The sequence below is a fragment of the Theropithecus gelada genome, chromosome 1, assembly GCF_003255815.1.
Source record: "Theropithecus gelada isolate Dixy chromosome 1, Tgel_1.0, whole genome shotgun sequence".
In the NCBI taxonomy this organism is placed as follows: Eukaryota; Metazoa; Chordata; class Mammalia; order Primates; family Cercopithecidae; genus Theropithecus; species Theropithecus gelada.
Window position 1 is genome coordinate 153,878,278 of NC_037668.1, and position 19,504 is coordinate 153,897,781.

Consider the following 19,504-nt stretch of genomic DNA (forward strand, 5'->3'; position numbering starts at 1 on the left):
GAAATTAGAAATAATCTAAATGTCCATTAGTAGAGGGATGACTAAATAAAATATTGTGTATTCTTTTTTGTTATTTTTTTGCTCAGAGCAGAGAGCATTAAAAATATCATGTATTCTTCAAAGGAATATACTAAACAGATTTTTATTTCTGAGTGCCTGACTCCTTCACTAGTATGTCTAATAGTCCTCTCGTCAGAGGCATTTGAACCGGAGCAACTCCATCTTGAGTAGGGGCTGGGTAAAATAAGGCTGAGACCTACTGGGCTGCATTCCCAGATGGTTAAGGCCTTCTAAGTCATAGGATAAGAGGTTGTGGCACAAGATACAGGTCATAAAGACCTTCCTGATAAAACAGGTTGCAGTAAAGAAGCTGGCTAAAACCCACCAAAATCAAGATGGGAACAGGAGTGACCTCTTGTTTTCCTCACTGCTACACTTCTGCCAGCGCCATGACAGTTTACAAATGCCATGGAAACGTCAGGAAGTTACCTTATATGGTCTAAAAGGGGAGGCATGAATAATCCACCCCTTGTTTACCATATAATCAAGAAATAACCACAAAAATGGGCAACCAGCAGCCGTTAAGGCTGCTCTGTCTATGGAGTAGCCATTCTTTTATTCCTCTACTTTCTTAATAGACTTGCTTTCGCTTTAGTCTACGGAATCACCCTGAATTCTTGCACAAGATCCAAAAATCCTCTCTTGGGGGCTGGATCAGGACCTCTTTCCCATAACACTCTCTCAAACTGAACTGTGGATTTCCCTAAAAATATATACTCCTTCATAGCCTTTACTATCTCATTATTGATAACAGCCTCCATCCTTCCTGTCACTCAGATGAGAAGCCTTGGGGTCGTCCATGGCTCTTCTTTTTCTCTCATATTCTGCATCCACTCAGTTAGGAAATCTTTTTGCTTCTAAATTTAAATACATATCCCCTGATCACTTCTTTTCACCCTGGTCCTAGCCACTATCACCTCTATCCTGCTCCTAGATTACTACATAACCTCCTAATGTGTCATCCTATTTTTACGTTTGTCCCCTGGCGAATTCCAACATAGTATCCAGAGTGCTCCTTTTAAAAGTCAAATTGTGTCAATGCTAGGCTCAGAATTCCATCATGGCTTCCCATCTAAAAACTCCAGAGTCTTACAGTGGTATCTAAGGCCTTATTTGACCTCTTCCTTCTACTCTTTAGTCATTCCCCTGTGTCTATACTGGCTTTGTTGCTGTTACTGAACATCCCAAATGTATTCCTACTTCATGTTCCTACTGACTGTTTCCTCCTCCACAAAGAGTCTTCCCTTGGAAATCTGTATGAAGATCGCCCTCACTGCCTTCAGGCCTGCTCACATGTCCTCTTTCCACCCTACGTCAAATTGCAGTTGTTCCCCTCAGTCTAATATGCTTAAGTGGATTTGGGATGATTTTCTAATGATATTTCTTGTATCTGAGAGTTATAAAAATGGTATTCAAAGCCCATTCCATAGAGATAATGTCACACCATTGATACCAGAATTAAGCTCTGAAAACCACACAATAGAGATGTGTGTTTTGTCATATATTAACATCTCTGAAATCGGGAGACATCTTAAAATCAATGTAATAATGCATTGGTTATAATTTAATTGGACATTTGGCAGGCAGCACTTCAAACAAAAGTCTAAACGATAAGTGCTGTTCCTTTCCCCGCCCCACAAAAAAAGGGCAGGCAGCATAGTGACTGCCATGTGGTTAGAGTTCAGCTGTTAACAGTGGGTGCCTCTGGGGAGGGACTCGTACTTTTCACTGTACTATTTGAGTGTTTTTTACAATATGCATGTATTCTTCAATTAAAAATAACTAATTGAAAAAAGAAATTGCCCACAGAATTTAGGGTTTTGGATTAATAACTATTTGAATAATTGCAACAAAAGCATTTTCATCTGGTAGGTATAAAAATTTAATAAGTTCACATTTAAAATGCATACCATTTAATAAGATACTAAATAGATTTTTCCCTTTTAAATCAAGGATATTGAAATACTCAAATTACATAGTCTAGATTTTCATATTCTAGTGTTGTATCCATAATTTAAAACTGAGCTTTAAGAGATTTTAATTTACATAATTATTTTTTGACATAAAAGGACAAAGTAAAATAAAATTAATATAGTAGGCCGGGCGCGGTGGCTCATGCCTGTAATCCCAGCACTTTGGGAGGCCGAGGCGGGCGGATCACCTGAGGTCAGGAGTTCGAGACCAGCCTGATCAACATGGAGAAATCCCGTCTGTACTAAAAATACAAAATTAGCCAGGCACAGTAGCGCATGCCTGTAATCCCAGCTACTCGGGAGGCTGAGGCAGGAGAATCACTTGAACCCGGGAGATGGAGGTTGTGGTGAGCCAAGATTGCACCATTGCACTCCAGCCTGGGCAACAAGAGCGGAACTCCGTCTCAAAATAAATAAATCAATAAAATAAAATAAAATAAAATAAAATTAATATAGTAAAAATCAGTTATTCAACATATTGGGGACCAAGTTTTAGGTCAGCTTTTTGTAATAACTGTGAGTAACTCAAATAACATATTACCCTTGGATACAATAATGATGTATGTTCAGGTCTTTGCCACCCTCAGCCCCAGCCCCAAAATTACTCATCTAATGATAATATTGCCTTTAAAGATTTTTGAGCTAATAGTTGCATTTTTTTCCCCTAGTAGAAGGAAACAGTGTCCTGTCTTTAGTTTTTCTTAGGCTAGGACTTTTCTCTATCATTGCTTATAATTATTGATAATGTCATCTCTACTTCAGCTATCTAATAATTTTCTTCTTGTGTGCTTTTCTTATCATTGCTTGTTTTTTATTGCTTTGCCTCCATATCCTGTTTTCCCTAGAAAAGTCTATGTTTTTTGCCATCAGCCACTGTTCAGAGCTACCAATTGGAAAATGGAAAATTACATATTAAATTTAAACAAGTTTTTAGTTCTGCTTTGCTGTTGTTATTAATGTTCACTGCCTAAAGGTTTTTATTTTCCACACCAGCAGGTTTTCCCCCTTTCCTTTAAAAGCAATTAATAAAACTTTTCAGGCTGGGTATGGTGGCTCATGCCTGTAATCCCAGCACTTTGGGAGGCCGAGGTAGATGGATCACTTGAGGTCAGGAGTTCGAGATCAGCCTGGCCAACATGGTGAAATCCCATCTCTACTGAAAAAAAAGAAAAAAAAAAAATTAGCTGGGCATAGTGACATGTGCCTCTAATCTCCGCTACTTGGGAGGCTGAGGCAGGAGAATCGCTTGAACCCAGGAGGCAGAGGTTGCAGTGAGCCAAGATCACACCACTGCATTCCAACCTGGGTAACAGAGTGAGATTATGTCTCAAAAGAAAAAAACAGAAAAGCTTTTCAGTTTGATGCTATTCAGGATGGAGACATGAAATAAGTGGTCTCAACTGAGGTTTGGTTATATTGTGAATCAAATTCTGTGTTTCTGTAATGATGTTGAAGAATCAGGTGAATCATCATTACAAATAAGGTAAAATTTCCATTCTCTAATTAGAAGATATGCCTAATTTCAGATATTTAGAAAAAGTATACGTGAAATAAGTTTTTTATGTTACCATAGTAAGTCAGGGTTCTGCAGAAAAACAAAATCAATAGGACAAATAGATGATCCCTGACTTACGGTAGTTAACTTCATGATTTTTTTGACTGTATGATGGTGTGAAAGTAATAGACATTCAGTAGATACCACAGTTTGAATCTTGAATTTTGATCTTTTCCCAGGCTAGTGATATGCGGTACAATACTTTCTTGAGGTACTGGGCAATGGCAGTGAGCTGCAGCTCCCAGTCAACCACACAATAATGAGGGTAAACAGCCAATACTCCACAGTGTACTGTGTTGCCAGTACTTTTTGGATATTGTGTTTTGTGTTTTCACATCCCATCATCTCTACAAAATGCCCATCTGTGTGCAGTATTAAACACTTTGTTACAGAATAGGCTTTGTGTTAGATGATTGCCCAACTGTAGTCTAATGTAAGTGTTCCCAGCACATTTAAGGTATGCTAGGCTAAGCTATGATGTTCAGTAGTTAGGCATATTAAATGCATTTTTGACTTACAATGGGTTTATCACAATGTAACCCCATTGTAAGTCAAGGATCATCTGTATAAAGATACATAGAAAGAGATTTATTATGAGAAATTGGCTCATGTGATTATGGCTGCTGAGAAGTCCCACAGTCTGCTGTCTGTAAGCTGGAGGCCTCGGAAAGCCAGTGGTGTCATTCCGGTCCAGGCCTGAAGGACTGAGAACCAAGGGAGCCATTGTTGTCAGTTCTAGTCTAAGTCTGAAAGCCCAAGAACTAGGGAGCTGCTGGTGTAAGTCCTGGTCCAAGTCGAAAGGCCTTGAGAATTGGGGTACTAACTCTGTAAGTCGCAGTCTCAGTCTGAAAGCCCAGGAGCCAGGAGCACTGATGTTGAAGGGGAGGAGAAGATGGATGGCCCAGCTCAAGCAGAGAGAGTAAATTTGCCCTTCCTCCACCTTTTTGTTCTCTTTGGGCCCTCAGTGGATTAAATGATGTCCTCCCACATGGGGAGTAGGGAGCATCCACTTTACTCAGTTCATCAATTCAGATGCTGATCTCTTCCAGAAACACCCACATAGACACACCTAGAAATAATGTTTTACCAGCTATCTGGGCATCCCTTAGCCCAGTCTAGACTTAGGCCAGATATCAAAAATTAACCCATACACATAGAACTAAAATAATAACAGATAAAGCTAATTTACTGGGATATTATCAATAGATGAATGTGGACATAATATGATTTTGAAAATGTTGTAATTTGGTAAGTAACTGGAAGTAAGCATTGGAAATAAAGAATTCTCTCCCCACCTCCTTGACTCTTTGGGGGTTCACCATGTCTTTTTCACTTTTAGGTCTCCTTAAGGTCTAGCAAAGTGCCATTGTTATTCCAAAAATACCTCTTATTTTCTAATATAGTTTTGTGGAAATATTATGCCCCCAAATACAAAAATTCCTAGGGTTTTAATTTTAATTGAACAATGGTTAAACATAATTCTCACTGATAATTGCTGTTTATCTTTTACTTAGTTATTGAATCTGAGAAATGGAAAGACTACCTAGGTCTTTTTGTCTAACCTTTTCATTTAACTTATTCTCAAAATTTGAGTGAAAAAATGACAGAAAAAATAGCTATGGATAGAGAGAATGATAAAGTAAAGCAAATGTGAGAAATATTAACGTTTGGGGAATCTGGGTGAAGCATATGAGAATTTTTATACTATTTTTACAACTTTTCTTTGAGTCTGAAATTATTTCAAAATAAAAAGTTTAAAAACATCATTAGACACATGAAAAGTGTAATAGTGAGTCTCCTAAGCAGAGAAACCAATGTCAGATTTTGCTTACTGGAGAGTTCACTTCTGCTCAATCAGCAACCATTTGTTAAGCATCTTACTGTGTGTCTCAAAGGATATACAATGAATAAAGATATAATAAATTCCAATTCTAAAAATGCCATCTCATGGTTTATATCTCCAAATGGCATTTTGAGGGCTCTTGACTGTTGCAAGGAACAAGGCTCAAGAGGAGGGCTCAGTTATCCTTGACTGAGAAGGGGAAGCATTGGCCTAGGTGCTAAGTATTTGCCGTCTTCCTATCTCAAAAGTATCTGCTGGTATGTCCCTAGGTTTGCTACCTGTATAGTCTTTGGAAATATCTGCTTTGGTTTATTTCCTGTATTAAAGTAGGTAAAAGTTTATATCTGAGTTTCTGAAATTTATTTTCAGATAACTGAGTGGTTTCTTTTTTAAACTGTTCTAATAGTTCCAGGGGGAAGCTATAAATATTACATTATAGTATGTTATTAGGCCTAGCAGCTTAGTTCAGGATAATGGCTCAAAGTAAAACTTCTGGGAATTGAATGCTGGGAGATACTCTGATATGTTAAATTTGACAGTTTCTGTTTTTGTCCATAAATCTATTTTTTGTAACAAGTAGTTTCTGGATTTCTGTGTTGTTCTTGCCACACTAACCCTGGTAGTGTCCGTGAACATTGATGATTATCTACAGATGACACCACATAAAGTTTTGTGCTTACAGATTACTGTAATTTAATTCTGTTCAGCAAACCTGAGTTCCTACTAAGGATTAGGCACTGACTTATACACTGGGTGCAAAGCTGAGAATAGTGCAGTCTGTTAGACAAAACAGGCACATAGGAAAATAAATAGAATACAAACTAATAGGTATAATCATAGACATAGTTACAAAAGACAGAGTTGGCACTGAGAAGGAATTTTTTTTTTTTTTCTTTGAGATGGAATCTCTCTCTAGTCGCCTAGGCTGCAGTGCAGTGGCACGATCTCAGCTTGCTGCAACCTCTGCCTCCTGGGTTCAAGTGATTCTCCTGCCTCAGCCTCCCACGTAGCTGGGATTACAGGCACGTGCCATCATACCCAGCTAGTTTTTGTATTTTTAGTAGAGACGGAGTTTCACCATTTTGGCCAGGCTGGTCTCGAACTCCTGACCTCAGGTGATCCGCCTGCCTTGGCCTCCCAAAGTGCTGAGATTATAGGCATGAGCCCCAGCACCCGGCCCAAGAAGGAATTTTTAATTACCTAGGAGAGGAGAAGGAGGAAGCTGAAGGAGAAGAGGACAATGGTTTAAGATAGTCAAATCCTTACCTGCCATAATAGGAAACCAACAAATAAATTTTAAATAGGATAATCTGGAAATAGTGCTATTAAAACATTTATAATATATATGGAAGTAAGTAGCAAAAGAAAGAGAGGGGTTGTATCTGAGAAACAGGTGTCTGAGGAAGGAAAGTATAGGGCCATTATTTTTTGTTGTCTACCCTGTGGTATGCTTTGACTTTTGGAAATTATATGCATATGTTACTTAACAAAGTAAAAAAATCCAATATCTAAGTTTATTTTCTATTGCTTTAATAAAATATCTGAGACTGTGTAATTTATAAAGAATGTAAGTTCCTTTCTCACAGTTCTGGAGGCTGGGAAGTCCAAGATCAGGTGGCTGCATCTGGTTGGCTTCTGGTGAGAGCCTTGTGCTGCTTCATAACATGGCAGAAAGCATCACAGGGTGAGAGAGGAGCACTGAGAGCCAAAGTGGCTTTTAGAACAGACTCATTCTTGTGATAACTAACCTCCTCCTTTGATAACTCATTAATCCATTAATCCATGAATGGATTAATCTATTCATGAAAGCAGAACAATCATGACCAAATCACCTTTTAAAGGCCTCACCTCTTAATACTGACATTGGAGATTAAGTTTGAACATGAGTTTCAGAGACAAAACACATTCAAACCATAGCATTCTTCTTACTCTTTTAGGCCAAATTCAAGTGAAACCTCTTTTATATGTCCTGTGCCATAAGTAAATACACACATTCCCTTATTTAAACTCACGCAGTAGTTCTCTAAAATCCTTGCACAGTGTTTATAATATTCTGGTTGTTACTTTTCCCTCTGCTAGATGATTAGCTATTTGAAAGCAGAAACTGTTTATTTCAGAATCTTCTTCAGTGCTTAGTTCCTTACACAATCTTGACATAATTGAATTGAAGGTTTAGCCATGTTGTTTGTCAGCTCACATTTTGGAGTCTTGACATAAAAATTCAAATGCTCCAACTCCAGTATAGGGGGTGCCAGCTGCTAAGCATTACTTTACATTTTTTTGAAAGTGTAATTTCATCTAGTACTTCTAAATCTGACTGGATTTTGGTAGTATAGTCTCTATTTAAGAGCACATTCTGAATTACTGATAATAAGAATGTTCATTTCTTGAAAATTAGGAGCTAGTTTTTCATTTGGGCAGCTATTGGTATTGTAAAGGTTTATTTCTGGTGTATACGTGTTTACTTATTTAAATCCCACAAGCACTCCTCTTATTTGATTTCAAGAGGACTGGTATTCCATGTATTTAATCCTTTACCATATTAGGGGATTAGTCACTTTAATATTTTAATCCCATGGTGACCAATCAGAGTAATAGAAGTAGATTGCTCTTGAGGGAGCATTTGGTCTGCCCTCCTGGCTGTCTCCTAAGAGAAGAGAATATCCCAGCTATTCTGGGCAGATGGTGGAGTAGGTTCTCTTTCAACACATATCCCCACCCCCATGTTCAACCCTATTGAAGCAATAGATACTTCACCAGCATTCTTTCGTGAATTCAACTGGTAAACCCAGACTTCCTCTGTTTAATTCAGCCTTATTTTTAATGTTCTTCTGTTTAATTCAGCTTTATTTTTAATGTCAATTTTCTCCTTATAAAGATATTTTAGATACTATTTTGAGATCTCTTTTAGCCCTATGGCCCTTGCTAAGTTATCCTTAAGTTGATTAGACCTGATTTTATATTAACAGAAGCTAAATTAATCTTATAAAGTAATTACATACTGCAAGTATTAGCTGATATGATTCAACAAGTTATTATCTGTCTTACAAAGAGTACCTATTCTGTGCTAACCAATGGGACTATGGCCTTCTTAGACCAGAGGAAACTTTATGAAGGCTTTATTTCTATTAGGCTTTAGAAGATGATGGATAGAATTTAGGTAGGTAGAGATGGGAAGGGTAGGTGGGTGGGCATTTTGTGCAGTAGTAACTATGAACAAACACACAAAACTATGGAAGTATAGCACACGTGTAGGAAACAATAAGTAGTCTGTAATATGCATGCATAAATTGAAGCTCTGGGAAATACGGTTGGAAAGTTGAGTTCAGATTTTGGTATACCTTAAAAGCCAAGCTAACTATTTGTATCTCTAAGTAACTCAAAGTCCAATTCAAACAGACTTTCACAATAAGAGAATTTATTAGCTCACATAACTGGACTTCGAAAATAGGACAGGATGATGTACTTAATCTGGTGACTCAAACTCTGTTTCTCCCAGGTCTGCTTTCCTCTCTGTATTGGTTTCATCCTCAGCCAGTAGCTGTGAGGAAATGTAAGACCTCACACTTCCATGAAGATAAAGACAAGAGAAAAAATAGATTTTATTTTTCTTGTAATCCCTCTTAAACTTTTCCCTGAAGCCCCTACAGAACTTTCATTATCATCTCCTTGGCCCTAATTGGTTATGAGCCCATTGCTACACCCCAATACTTGTCATGAAGAGAATGATATATGATGACAGGTCTGACATGGGTTATTAATGAGAAGGGTGCCAAGACTACAAGAATTGGCTGATAACAGATTGGCAGACATTTGCTTTTGATAAATTTATTTTGTTTTTTAAAGAAGAGCTAGAGAATCCTTTCCCTTGGTGAGAGGATTCCTGCAAGTGGTGGCATGCATAGCCTTTTATATTAAGCAATGAGTGTCAACAAGGCAGAAATAGAATAGTTTTAGGAGGCAAAAAGTAATGCAAGTATTTGGCTGCTACTCAGGATGGTAGAGGTGAATAGTTAAAAGTGCTACATAGGCTGCACAAATGTGTTAAGACCAAATTATCTAAAAGTAAAAACTCAGTAATTTGTAATACCTTTCACTTAAGAAAAATCTGATTTTTAAATTTTAAGATATGCCTCTAATATCAAAGTGAAGTTAATTGACCTTCCTAAACATCCAAACATTTAAGGACATTTAAATTGGAGGAAAGAGAAAGAAACAATTAGATTTCCTGAATAGTTAACATCTCCTGTGTTGCTCTGAGCACCCTTGCTTTTAGAACCGTAATGTATTAACTAAGAATTGTGAAGCTTTATTCTGCTTGGAGTCTGCCCCATGCATACATAGTTCAGAGGTCATCAATTTTAAGAGGCAAGAAAATAGAGTGTGCTTTTAAGTATGCACCCGTTTACTTTTCTGGACCTTTACTTTTTAGTACTGCTTTGTACCAAAATGGTTATAAATGTAGGCACCAAAAAACAATGGTAGTACTTAATTATAGATACTTTATGATTCAGAATGTTTTTATTAGTGAAGATTAATGTTGAAATGAAAACACAAGATAGCTGTATTCTTTTTTGAGGGGGGCAGGGTGACGGAGTTTCGCTCTTGTTGCCCAGGGTGGAGTACAGTGATGCAATCTCAGCTCACCGCAACCTCCTCCTCCCGGGTTCAAGTGATTCTCCTGCCTCAGCCTCCTGAATAGCTGGGATTACAGGCATGTGCCACCACGCCTGGCTAATTTTTTGTTTTGTTGTTGTTTTTTTTTTTTCTGAGACGGAGTCTCGCTCTGTCGCCCAGGCTAGAGTGCAGTGGTGCAATCTCGGCTCACAGCAAGCTCTGCCTCCTGGGTTCACGCCATTCTTCTGCCTCAGCCTCCCTAGTAGCTGGGACTACAGGCGCCCGCCACCACGCCCGGCTAATTTTTTTGTATTTTTAGTAGAGATGGGATTTCACCGTGTTGGCTAAGATGATCTCGATCTCCTGACCTCGTGATCCACCCGCCTCGGCCTCCCAAAGTGCTGGGATTACAGGCGTGAGCCACCGCGCCCGGCCATTTTTTGTATTTTTAGTAGAGATGGGGTTTCTCTGTGTTAGCCAGGATGGTCTCGATCTCCCTACCTCAGGTGATCTGCCCACCTCGGCCTCCCAAAGTGCTGGGATTACAGGCGTGAGCCACCACGCCCGGCCCGATATCTCTATCTTAAAGAGACTTCATGGATGAATTTCCATGACTATGTCTTCAGTCAGGCATAGCCAAGTTAGTTAAGAAACACTATTAGCCATCCTCTATACCTAAACGAGAGCCTTCTGACTTGGTAATACTACAATTTAAAAGTCTTTCCGTAAGAATCAGTCTCACAAATTTCTAATGAAAATATAAATTGATACAATCTTTATTAAGGTAATACAGCAGTATCTTTTAAAATTACTACTGCATTTGACTTTGACATAGCAATTTCACTTCTGGAAATTTATCCTTTAGACTTACATATGAATGAACATTTGTATAATGCTATTTGTTGCCACATTGTTTCCAGTAACAAAAGATGAGAAACTGTTTATCAGTAGAGAATAAGAGGAATTTAATGTTTACTATATTAAGAGATTACAGTGAAAATTCAAAAATATTGTTAGCAGAATGATAATGAAAATATTATCTGTCAAAAGTTGTGAGATGTAACTTAATCTATGCATAGGAAAGATTTATAGCTTTAGAATGCTAATATTATTATAGAAAGTAAGAAAACTAAAAACCAGTAATCTAAATATTTATCTCAAGAAAAAAAAAGCAAATTAAATCCAATTACAGTAGAAAGCAGGGAAAATGAAGGAGAATGTTGAAATAGCAAACATATGGTAGAAATAGCAATATCAGAAAATTATGTTTCTTTGAAAACACTATTAACTACATTACCAGTATCAAGAATGAAAAGGGGGATATCACTACAAATCTTACAGTTACTAAAAAGAGGAGCTGGGTATGATATATGTGCACCTGTATTCCCAGCCGCTCAGGAGACTATGGCAGGAGAATCCTTTGAAACCAGCCTGGGCAACAGAGGAAGACCCCGTCTCTAAAAAAAATAAAACAAAATAGTAAAAGGACATTAAACACAACTCTTCCAGAGCATAGAAGAAGAAAGGATACTTCCTAAGCTTGTTTTATTGGGATAGCATAACATTGATACCAAAACCTGAACTAAAGAGATTAGAAGAGAGGAAAATTTACAGGCAGACCTCTTACATGGTTATAGATGCAAGATAAAACCCAGCAATATATATTAAAATATGTAATGTTATATAGTGACAGCATACATCCTAGGATTGAAAGTTTAGTTTAAAATTCGAATCAATCAAAGTAGTTCATCATATTAACAGAATATAGGGAAATATTACATAAGCATTTCAATAGATAAAAAAATTTTTAATAAAATGCAACTCTCATTCATGATAAGAAAACACTTTTAGCAAATTGGAAATAGAAGGGAATTTCTTCTATTAAGGTTAATCTGATTAATGATATCCCTAATAAATTTTACAGCAAGTAATATACTTAATTGTGTTGAATATTTATCCCTGAGAGATTAAGAATGAAAGAGAAGGATGCTTATTATCACTACTTCTATTGAACATTGTACTAAAGGTTCTTTTTGTTGTTGTTGTTGTTGTTGTTTTTCTTGAGACAGAGTCTCACTCTGTCGCCCAGTCTGGAGTGCAGTGGCACAATCTCGGCTCACTGCAGGCTCCACCTCCTGGGTTCACGCCATTCTCCTGCCTTAGCCTCCCGAGTAGCTGAGGGACTACAGACACCCGCCACCATGCCCGGCTAATTTTTTTGTATTTGTGGTAGAGACGGGGTTTCACCGTGTTAGCCAGGATGGTCTCGATCTCCTGACCTCATGATTCGCCCGCGTCAGCCTCCCAAAATGCTGGGATTGCAGGCATGAGGCACCACACCCGGCCCTGTACTAGCGGTTCTTACCAGAGCAATATGACAAGAAAAACAAAAGTGTTAACATAGGAAAGGTAAAAACAAAATTGTCATTATTTGCATTAATTTGTCTTTTAACTGCAAATTAAAATTGTAAGCTTCCTTGGTAGGTGCAGACATTCAGTCATTCACTGACTCAAATTGAGCCTAACCCTTATATGTAAATGACTATTTCATAGAACCAGATACCTGGAAACTTTTTAGAAAAGAAGTTAGGAAAAGGCACTTTATGAAACTATTTTTTAATCATCTTTTCAAATCCACTTCAAATGGAGATGGTGGCTTGAGACAGGAGTTTGGCTTTTTGCAGCCAAAGAGCCAAGATACAGCAGGGTGAGGAGATGTGAGCCTAGCATTATATGGTGAACACAGAACATTTTTCCATGGAAACATGTTTGCCTGGTGGCTGAGTGCTGTAGAATTTCATATACACTGTAAGCGAAGTAGCCTATCAAAGCAAACTTACGATCTTCTATATCCTATAACTTTCCCACCATAGGAATTTTTAGTTAAAATGTAGGGGGGACAAAGAGGAGACAATAAAATTCTTGGGAAGTCTTTTCTAACATGAGCATTTCTTACAATTCAAAAGATGGAAGTTACCCTTTGAAGAGATGGAAAGATAAACCTGTTTAATTAGGTAGAGACCCTTCATTTGAAATTTTATCTCCTTGTCTCTGTTCCTCTGATTATATCAATATTGATATTAATAGCATCTTCAGAATCTCTGTCATGACTTCATCTTTTAAATTCTTGGTATTGACTTTATTATCTGACTATATGAAAATAGTCATGGAATGCCAAACCAATGACAGCTGCAGATCCAGTATAGTCACTACAACTATTGCTGAACCCAAAAAAGCCAGAAGCACAATAATGCTGGCCTTAAATGATCTGGCACTTAATCGTCACAACCAACACTAGCATTTGTATGAGTGTTTACCATATGCCAAGTATATGTATATATGTAACTTTGTAAGATAAGTAATATGATTAGCCCCATCTTAAACACAAGGGAAGTAAGTCATACAGAGGTTAAACAATTTTCCCAAGGTCACACAACTGGCAAGTGGTGGAGTCAGGATTCAACCCCAGGCAGTCTGTCCAATAGCTTGTTGGGTTTTTTGTTTGTTTGTTTGTTTGTTTGTTTGTTTGTTTTGAGATGGAGTTTCACTCTTGTTGCCCAGGCTGGAGTACAGTGGCACAATCTCGGCTCACTGCAACCTCCACCTTCTAGTTTCAAGCTGTTCTCCTGCCTCAGCCTCCCAAGTAGCTGGGATTACAGGCACCTGCCACCACATCTGGCTAATTTTTGTATTTTTAGTAGGGACGGGGTTTCACCATGTTGGCCAGGCTGGTCTCGAACTCGTGACCTCGTGATCTGCCTGCCTCAGCTTCCCAAAGTGCTGGGATTACAGGTATGGGCCACCACGCCCGGCCTGGTAGTTTGTATTCTTAATCACTAGGCCACACTGTCTTCTGGGATTATTTTAATTGTGCCTAAAAAGCAAAGACTCTCCATGTGAAAAAAAAAAAAAAAAAAAAGCAAACAGTTTGTAGAAGAGAATCTCAGCCATGGAGTCCTATTCACTCAATGAGGCATATCAGAACCTGAGCTGGACAATGCAGAGGAAAAATGTTTACTTTGAAAGAGATCTTTCAATTACTTAGGAGTAAAGGTCTTAAAAGGGCTACAAATACTAACCCATAGGATGATTTTATGTAGTATAAGCATTTCCAATATTTTTTCTCTTTTTAAAAGTTGACTGAGCACAGTGGCTCACTCAATTCCACCACTTTGGGACACCGAAGAGGGTGTATCTTTTGAGCCCAGGAGTTTGAGACCAGCCTGGGCAATATGGGGAAACCCCATCTCTACAAAAAAACAACAACAACAGAAATTAGCTGGGCATGATGACGCGCACCAGCGGTCCCAGCTACTCGGGCTGAGGTGGGAGGATCACCTGAGCCTAGGAGGTCAAGGCTGCCATGAGTTGTGATTGTGCCACTACGCTCCAGCCTTAGTGACAGAGTGAGACCCTGTCTCAAAAAAAAAAAAAAAAAAAAAAAAAAAAAGACATTTTTTAATTCATCCTTCTGTTGTTAGCTTATTCAGAGCAATGGTAAATTCAAGTTGTGATAATAAGGGATGATAGGGTTGGTTTTTTGTTTTTGTTTTTTGTTTTGTTTTGTTTTGTTTTTTTGAGATGGAGTCTCCCTCTATTGCCCAGGCTGGAGTACAGTGGCACAATCTCGGCTCACTGCAACCTCCTCCTCCTGGGTTCAAGCAATTCTCCTGCTTCAGCTTCCCGAGTAGCTGGAATTACAGGCGCATGCCACCACACCGAGCAAGTTTTTGTATTTTTAGTAAAGACAGGGTTTCACCATATTGGCCAGGCTGGTCTTGAACTCCTGACCTCGTGATCCACCCGCCTCGGCCTCCCGAAGTGCTGAGATTATAGGCGCGAGGCAGATGATAGGGGATTTTATAGCAGCAAGCTGAAACTTGAAGTTTCTGGACCTTAGGATCTCCCACTCCATTAAAATATTTCATCAACCAAAATGCTTTTATATTACCGATGTAGAGCAATGTAGTATTGTATTTTGGGAGATAGAAGATTATTAAGAGTGGGAGAGTTATTTCTGTGTAAATAAAACTCTATTTTGGTTATCTTTCATCCTTTCAAATTTTTGAAAGTAAAATTTTAATCAAATGCAGGTGAGTTCCTTTTTTTTTTTTTTTTTTCTTTTTTGAGATGGAGTCTTGTACCTCAGTCTGCCAAAGTACTGGGATTACAGGCGTGAGCCACCATGCCCAGCCCTGTGTGTTTTTCAAATTGATTTTTAATAGATTTTTCATGCCACACTCCTTCCTTCTTTCCTCTATTTTTTTTCTGTCTACTCGCACTTAAATTTCGGTTTTAAAATGCTCCTCCAATCTGATATTTAAATGTTTAAATAACAAGAGAAAGACATATCATTGTAATGTAATTCATAAGTAATATTCTTTTCTGATTATTTTTTCAGTATTTATTTGCTGGTCTAAACTTCGTGTTCTGACTATACTATAGAATTTTTTTAAATGTTTTTTGTTTGTTTTTTTGTTTTTTTGTTTGTTTGTTCATTTTTTTGATACGGAGTCTCGCTCTGTCACCCAGGCTGGAGTGCAGTGGTGTGATCCCGGCTCACTGCAACCTTCACCTCCCGGGTTTGAGCAATTCTTCTGTCTCAGCCTCCCAAGTAACTGGGACTACAGGCACACGCCGCCACGCCCGGCTAATTCTTTTGTATTTTTAGTAGAGACAGGGTTTCACTGTGTTAGCCAGGATGGTCTCGATCTCCTGACCTCGTGATCCACCCGCCTTGGCTTCCCAAAGGTGGGATTACAGGCTTGAGCCACTGTGCCAGGCCTTTTTTTTCGAGACTGAGTCTCACTCTGTCACCCGGGCTGGAGTGCAGTGGCGCCATCTTGGCTTACTGCAACCTCTGCCTCCCGGGTTCAAGCAGTTCTCTGCCTCAGCCTACCTAGTAGCTGGGATTACAGGCACCTGCCATGCCCAGCTAGTTTTTGTATTTTTAGTAGAGACAGGGTTTCACCATCTTGGCCAGGCTGGTCTTGAACTCCAGACCTTGTGATCCACCCGCCTTGGCCTCCCAAAGTGCTGGGATTACAGATGTGAGCCACTGCGCCTGGCCTGAAATGTTTTTATGCTGGTATGCATCATTATAATTTTCAAACCCCTAGTAAGTAACCAACAATCATTTTGCCTAAACCCAAAATAGCAATGGAGGCCCTTTTAAGAATGACAAGTGGTAGGCCCTGGCCAAAGATAGCAAATCATTTTAGATCTTTCAGAAATAACAGGTGAACTTTTCAAAAGACATAGTAGATTGGACTCATGTCTACTTCCTGCTTTCCTAAAACCCCCATAAAATAACACTAAATGGGTTTTTAAAGGTGTAAACCCACAAAGATGAGAATAGTCTGAAAGACAATGGCAGCAAAAGTTGGGAAGTTGGAAAAAAGAACGAGCAGTAAATAACATAACAGAACCCCAAGCCAGCTGTGGGAAAGCCATAAGCCAACTTGTACCATAGAACTTCCAAAAGTCTGGCAGCATCAGCACCTGTGGAAATGAGGTTGAAAGCATTACTAAACTTGGGAAGACTGGTTGAAATCTGTTTAAGAAGAATGCAGATACCCCAACCCCTACCCTATATCCCACAGCTGGGTAATTATTTTTCCCTACCCTGGCAAACATTGGAGGCTTACTCTGGAGAGGGAAATAGGGGCTCTGTGGACTGAGGAACAACAAATACAACTGAGGCAGAGGTCCCATAATGAAAACAGCATGGTGAAGTGATGTCAGTGTGCTGAGTGCTAAGATTCCCAGCCCTCTTATTTCACTGGTTACCAGAAAGCTAGCAATCGGGCCTTCACTCTCTAAGCAGGAAATCAGAGGATCTTTCTTTGGGGAAGCGGGTAAGTTTAAGAGAAGAGACCAATTTAAATGGCCCAGCCAAGATAATCCTCAGTGAGGGTAAACAGGCAACAGACTCCACTCATAAACTGAGAGCTTTTAATCAGCCATTCAGTCCCGTATCTGTAAATGTGATGGAACAACAAAGAATGTCAGATAACTAATAATCTAACAGACCTGAACTCTTGAAAGATAAAGACTAAAGCAAACACAAGAAGGTGACATGGAGGACCAGACTACACAGGGCAAGGTCTGCTTCTAGAATTCCTAATAGTACATGGGGGTTCATTAACCTTTTTCTCTCCTCTTGCAAATGTTTAAAAATTTCCATTATAATTTTAAAAACGTATGATAAACATAAGATATTGTAACAATAAAACAATAATAGCATACTATAAAAAAGAAACACTCAGAACAATAAGAGCTCTTAAAAATTAAGAAGACCTGAGTGTGAGCAATTTATTAATTTATAAAAAGAAAAAAAGTGAAAAAGCAAAATAAAAATAAAATAAAATAAAGGAAATTAAAATGCCATAAAACATTTAGAAGTTAAATAAGAAATCTCCCAGAAAGGAGGTCAGAAAGATAAGAGATGGAAGAAAATGATTTTTAACCTCGAATCCTATATCTAACCAAACTATCAACCAAGTTTGAGGACAGAAAAAAGACATTGACAGACATCCAAGATTTCAAGTGCTCTTTCTCAAGAAACTGCTAAAGGATGTCCTCATCAAAAGTAATCAGTGAAAGAGAAAGACATGAGGTATAGTTAACATTCTGTTCGATTTAGGAGTGCAGGGACTCACCAGGACAATGGTGAAGGGACCTCCTAATGTGAGACTACAGGCAGCATCTGGGTGAAATTTCTTTAGGAAGGTGAAATTGAAAGGATGTCTGATGCAAGGGGATTGCTTAGGAGAAAGATTTAGACCACACGTCTGCCTGCCCACTGCCTGTTTTTTAAATAAAATTTTATTTGAACACAGTTACTGTGTATTGTTTATACATTGTCTCTGGCTGCTTTCATACTACAAAGACAGAATTGAGTAGTTGTGACAGAGATAGTATAGCTTGTGTCAACTTTAAATAAGATTCAGGAAATATGTCAAATGTAGAGATTATTAGAGCACAAAGCTTGAGGACAGCCACCCAGGAAGCACAGATTCCAAAAATTGGAAGTCAGTATTCCAAAGTGTAGAAGTTTGGGGTTGTTTATATAGACAAGGTTTAGGGAAGCTTAACAAAATTTCAACACCTTTCTACATAAGGTTTAATGCATAGTTACAGTGATCTGATTGGGCAAGGTGGTCTTTTTCTTTCTGGAAAGGTATATTTAGCATTCCACACCGAAGGTGTCACCATCATGAGGTCTTTTGTACCATCTGGTCTGAGTTAGGTACAGGACAATAAAGGAGGTGGTTAATCTATAACAAAGGTCAGAGATTAGAAGGGCAGGAGGTCTGATCTTTGGTGTCTCCTAGTCATTTACAGAACAAGAACAATGAGGAGGAGAATTAATCTATAAGAAGCAGAAGTTGCAACTACATGCTACGTGACTCAGATCAAGGTCACATCTCTCTCAAGATTTAAAGTGTTTTGGGGATTCCAATAGCTTTTAAATTTTATTTATTTTCATACCTGCAAAGCGTAGAATATCTTCTGTTTGGCCCTTCAAAAAAAAACTTATAAACCTGATTTAGAACATTGATTATAGACAATTGTCTGAGAGCTTATGGTTGAATTTGTTACATGTACATGGAAAATTAAGCAAAATGAAAAATGATACATAATTGCTCAATCCAGGGAAAATAAAAAATTGGTAAAGAAAGGAAAAGTAGCCATGATTTACTCCGTGACTTAGCAATGAATATATTTACATGATTATATTAATATAAATGCTTAATATTGAGCTAACTGAAATTACTCTACAACTGTATTGGGAAGATGGGAAGAATGTGCATATGTTATGGGAATAGGAAGAGGAAAGAACTTCATCCTCATCTTCCATAGTGGGAAGTCAGTAGAGAAGGCCTAGAAAAGAAGAAGCATGGTGATAAATACCAAGATAATCAGCTGAAAAAGGCGATAATCAATTCTGGGGAGGGCAGAAATGAAGGGAAGAGGGACAGGACTCCCATTTTTTCATACAAATATGTTTTTTGCTGACTTTTTAAACTGTGTGCCTTTATACCTTTGATAAAGGGGACAAAATAAAATCCCCCACTAAATTGGAAAACAAAAAATAAAACTATTTTTCAAGGTCAGCAAATACGTAGTCCTCATGCTGCCTGTCCCCTCTCAGTCCATGGGTATCATGAATCACAATAGTGTTTCCTGGTGAGTTAGGACATGGTCTCAGGTCTTGAGAATACTGTTCCAGTAGCCACTCCCAACCAGTAAAAGTTACCCCATTCATGAAAGCAATTTCTCTGATACTACTAATATTACCAATTTGGGCTGAGTCTCTGTGCTTCTCAGACTTTCCCACCAAAAGAACATTGCCTGACATTTAACTAAATGACTGAACATCCTGATTTAACTGCATTTTAAAACTTCGTCTGTTCTAAATACCATTTCTACTTAAACCCACAAACATGGGAA

General features: G+C 38.4%; 1 protein-coding gene across 1 annotated transcript in view; it reads left to right on the forward strand.

Moving 5' to 3' along the window:
- LPGAT1 (lysophosphatidylglycerol acyltransferase 1) overlaps positions 1–19,504 on the forward strand; it is a 97,879-nt gene that overhangs the window by 70,338 nt on the left and 8,037 nt on the right. The gene's annotated exons all lie outside the window — the stretch shown is intronic.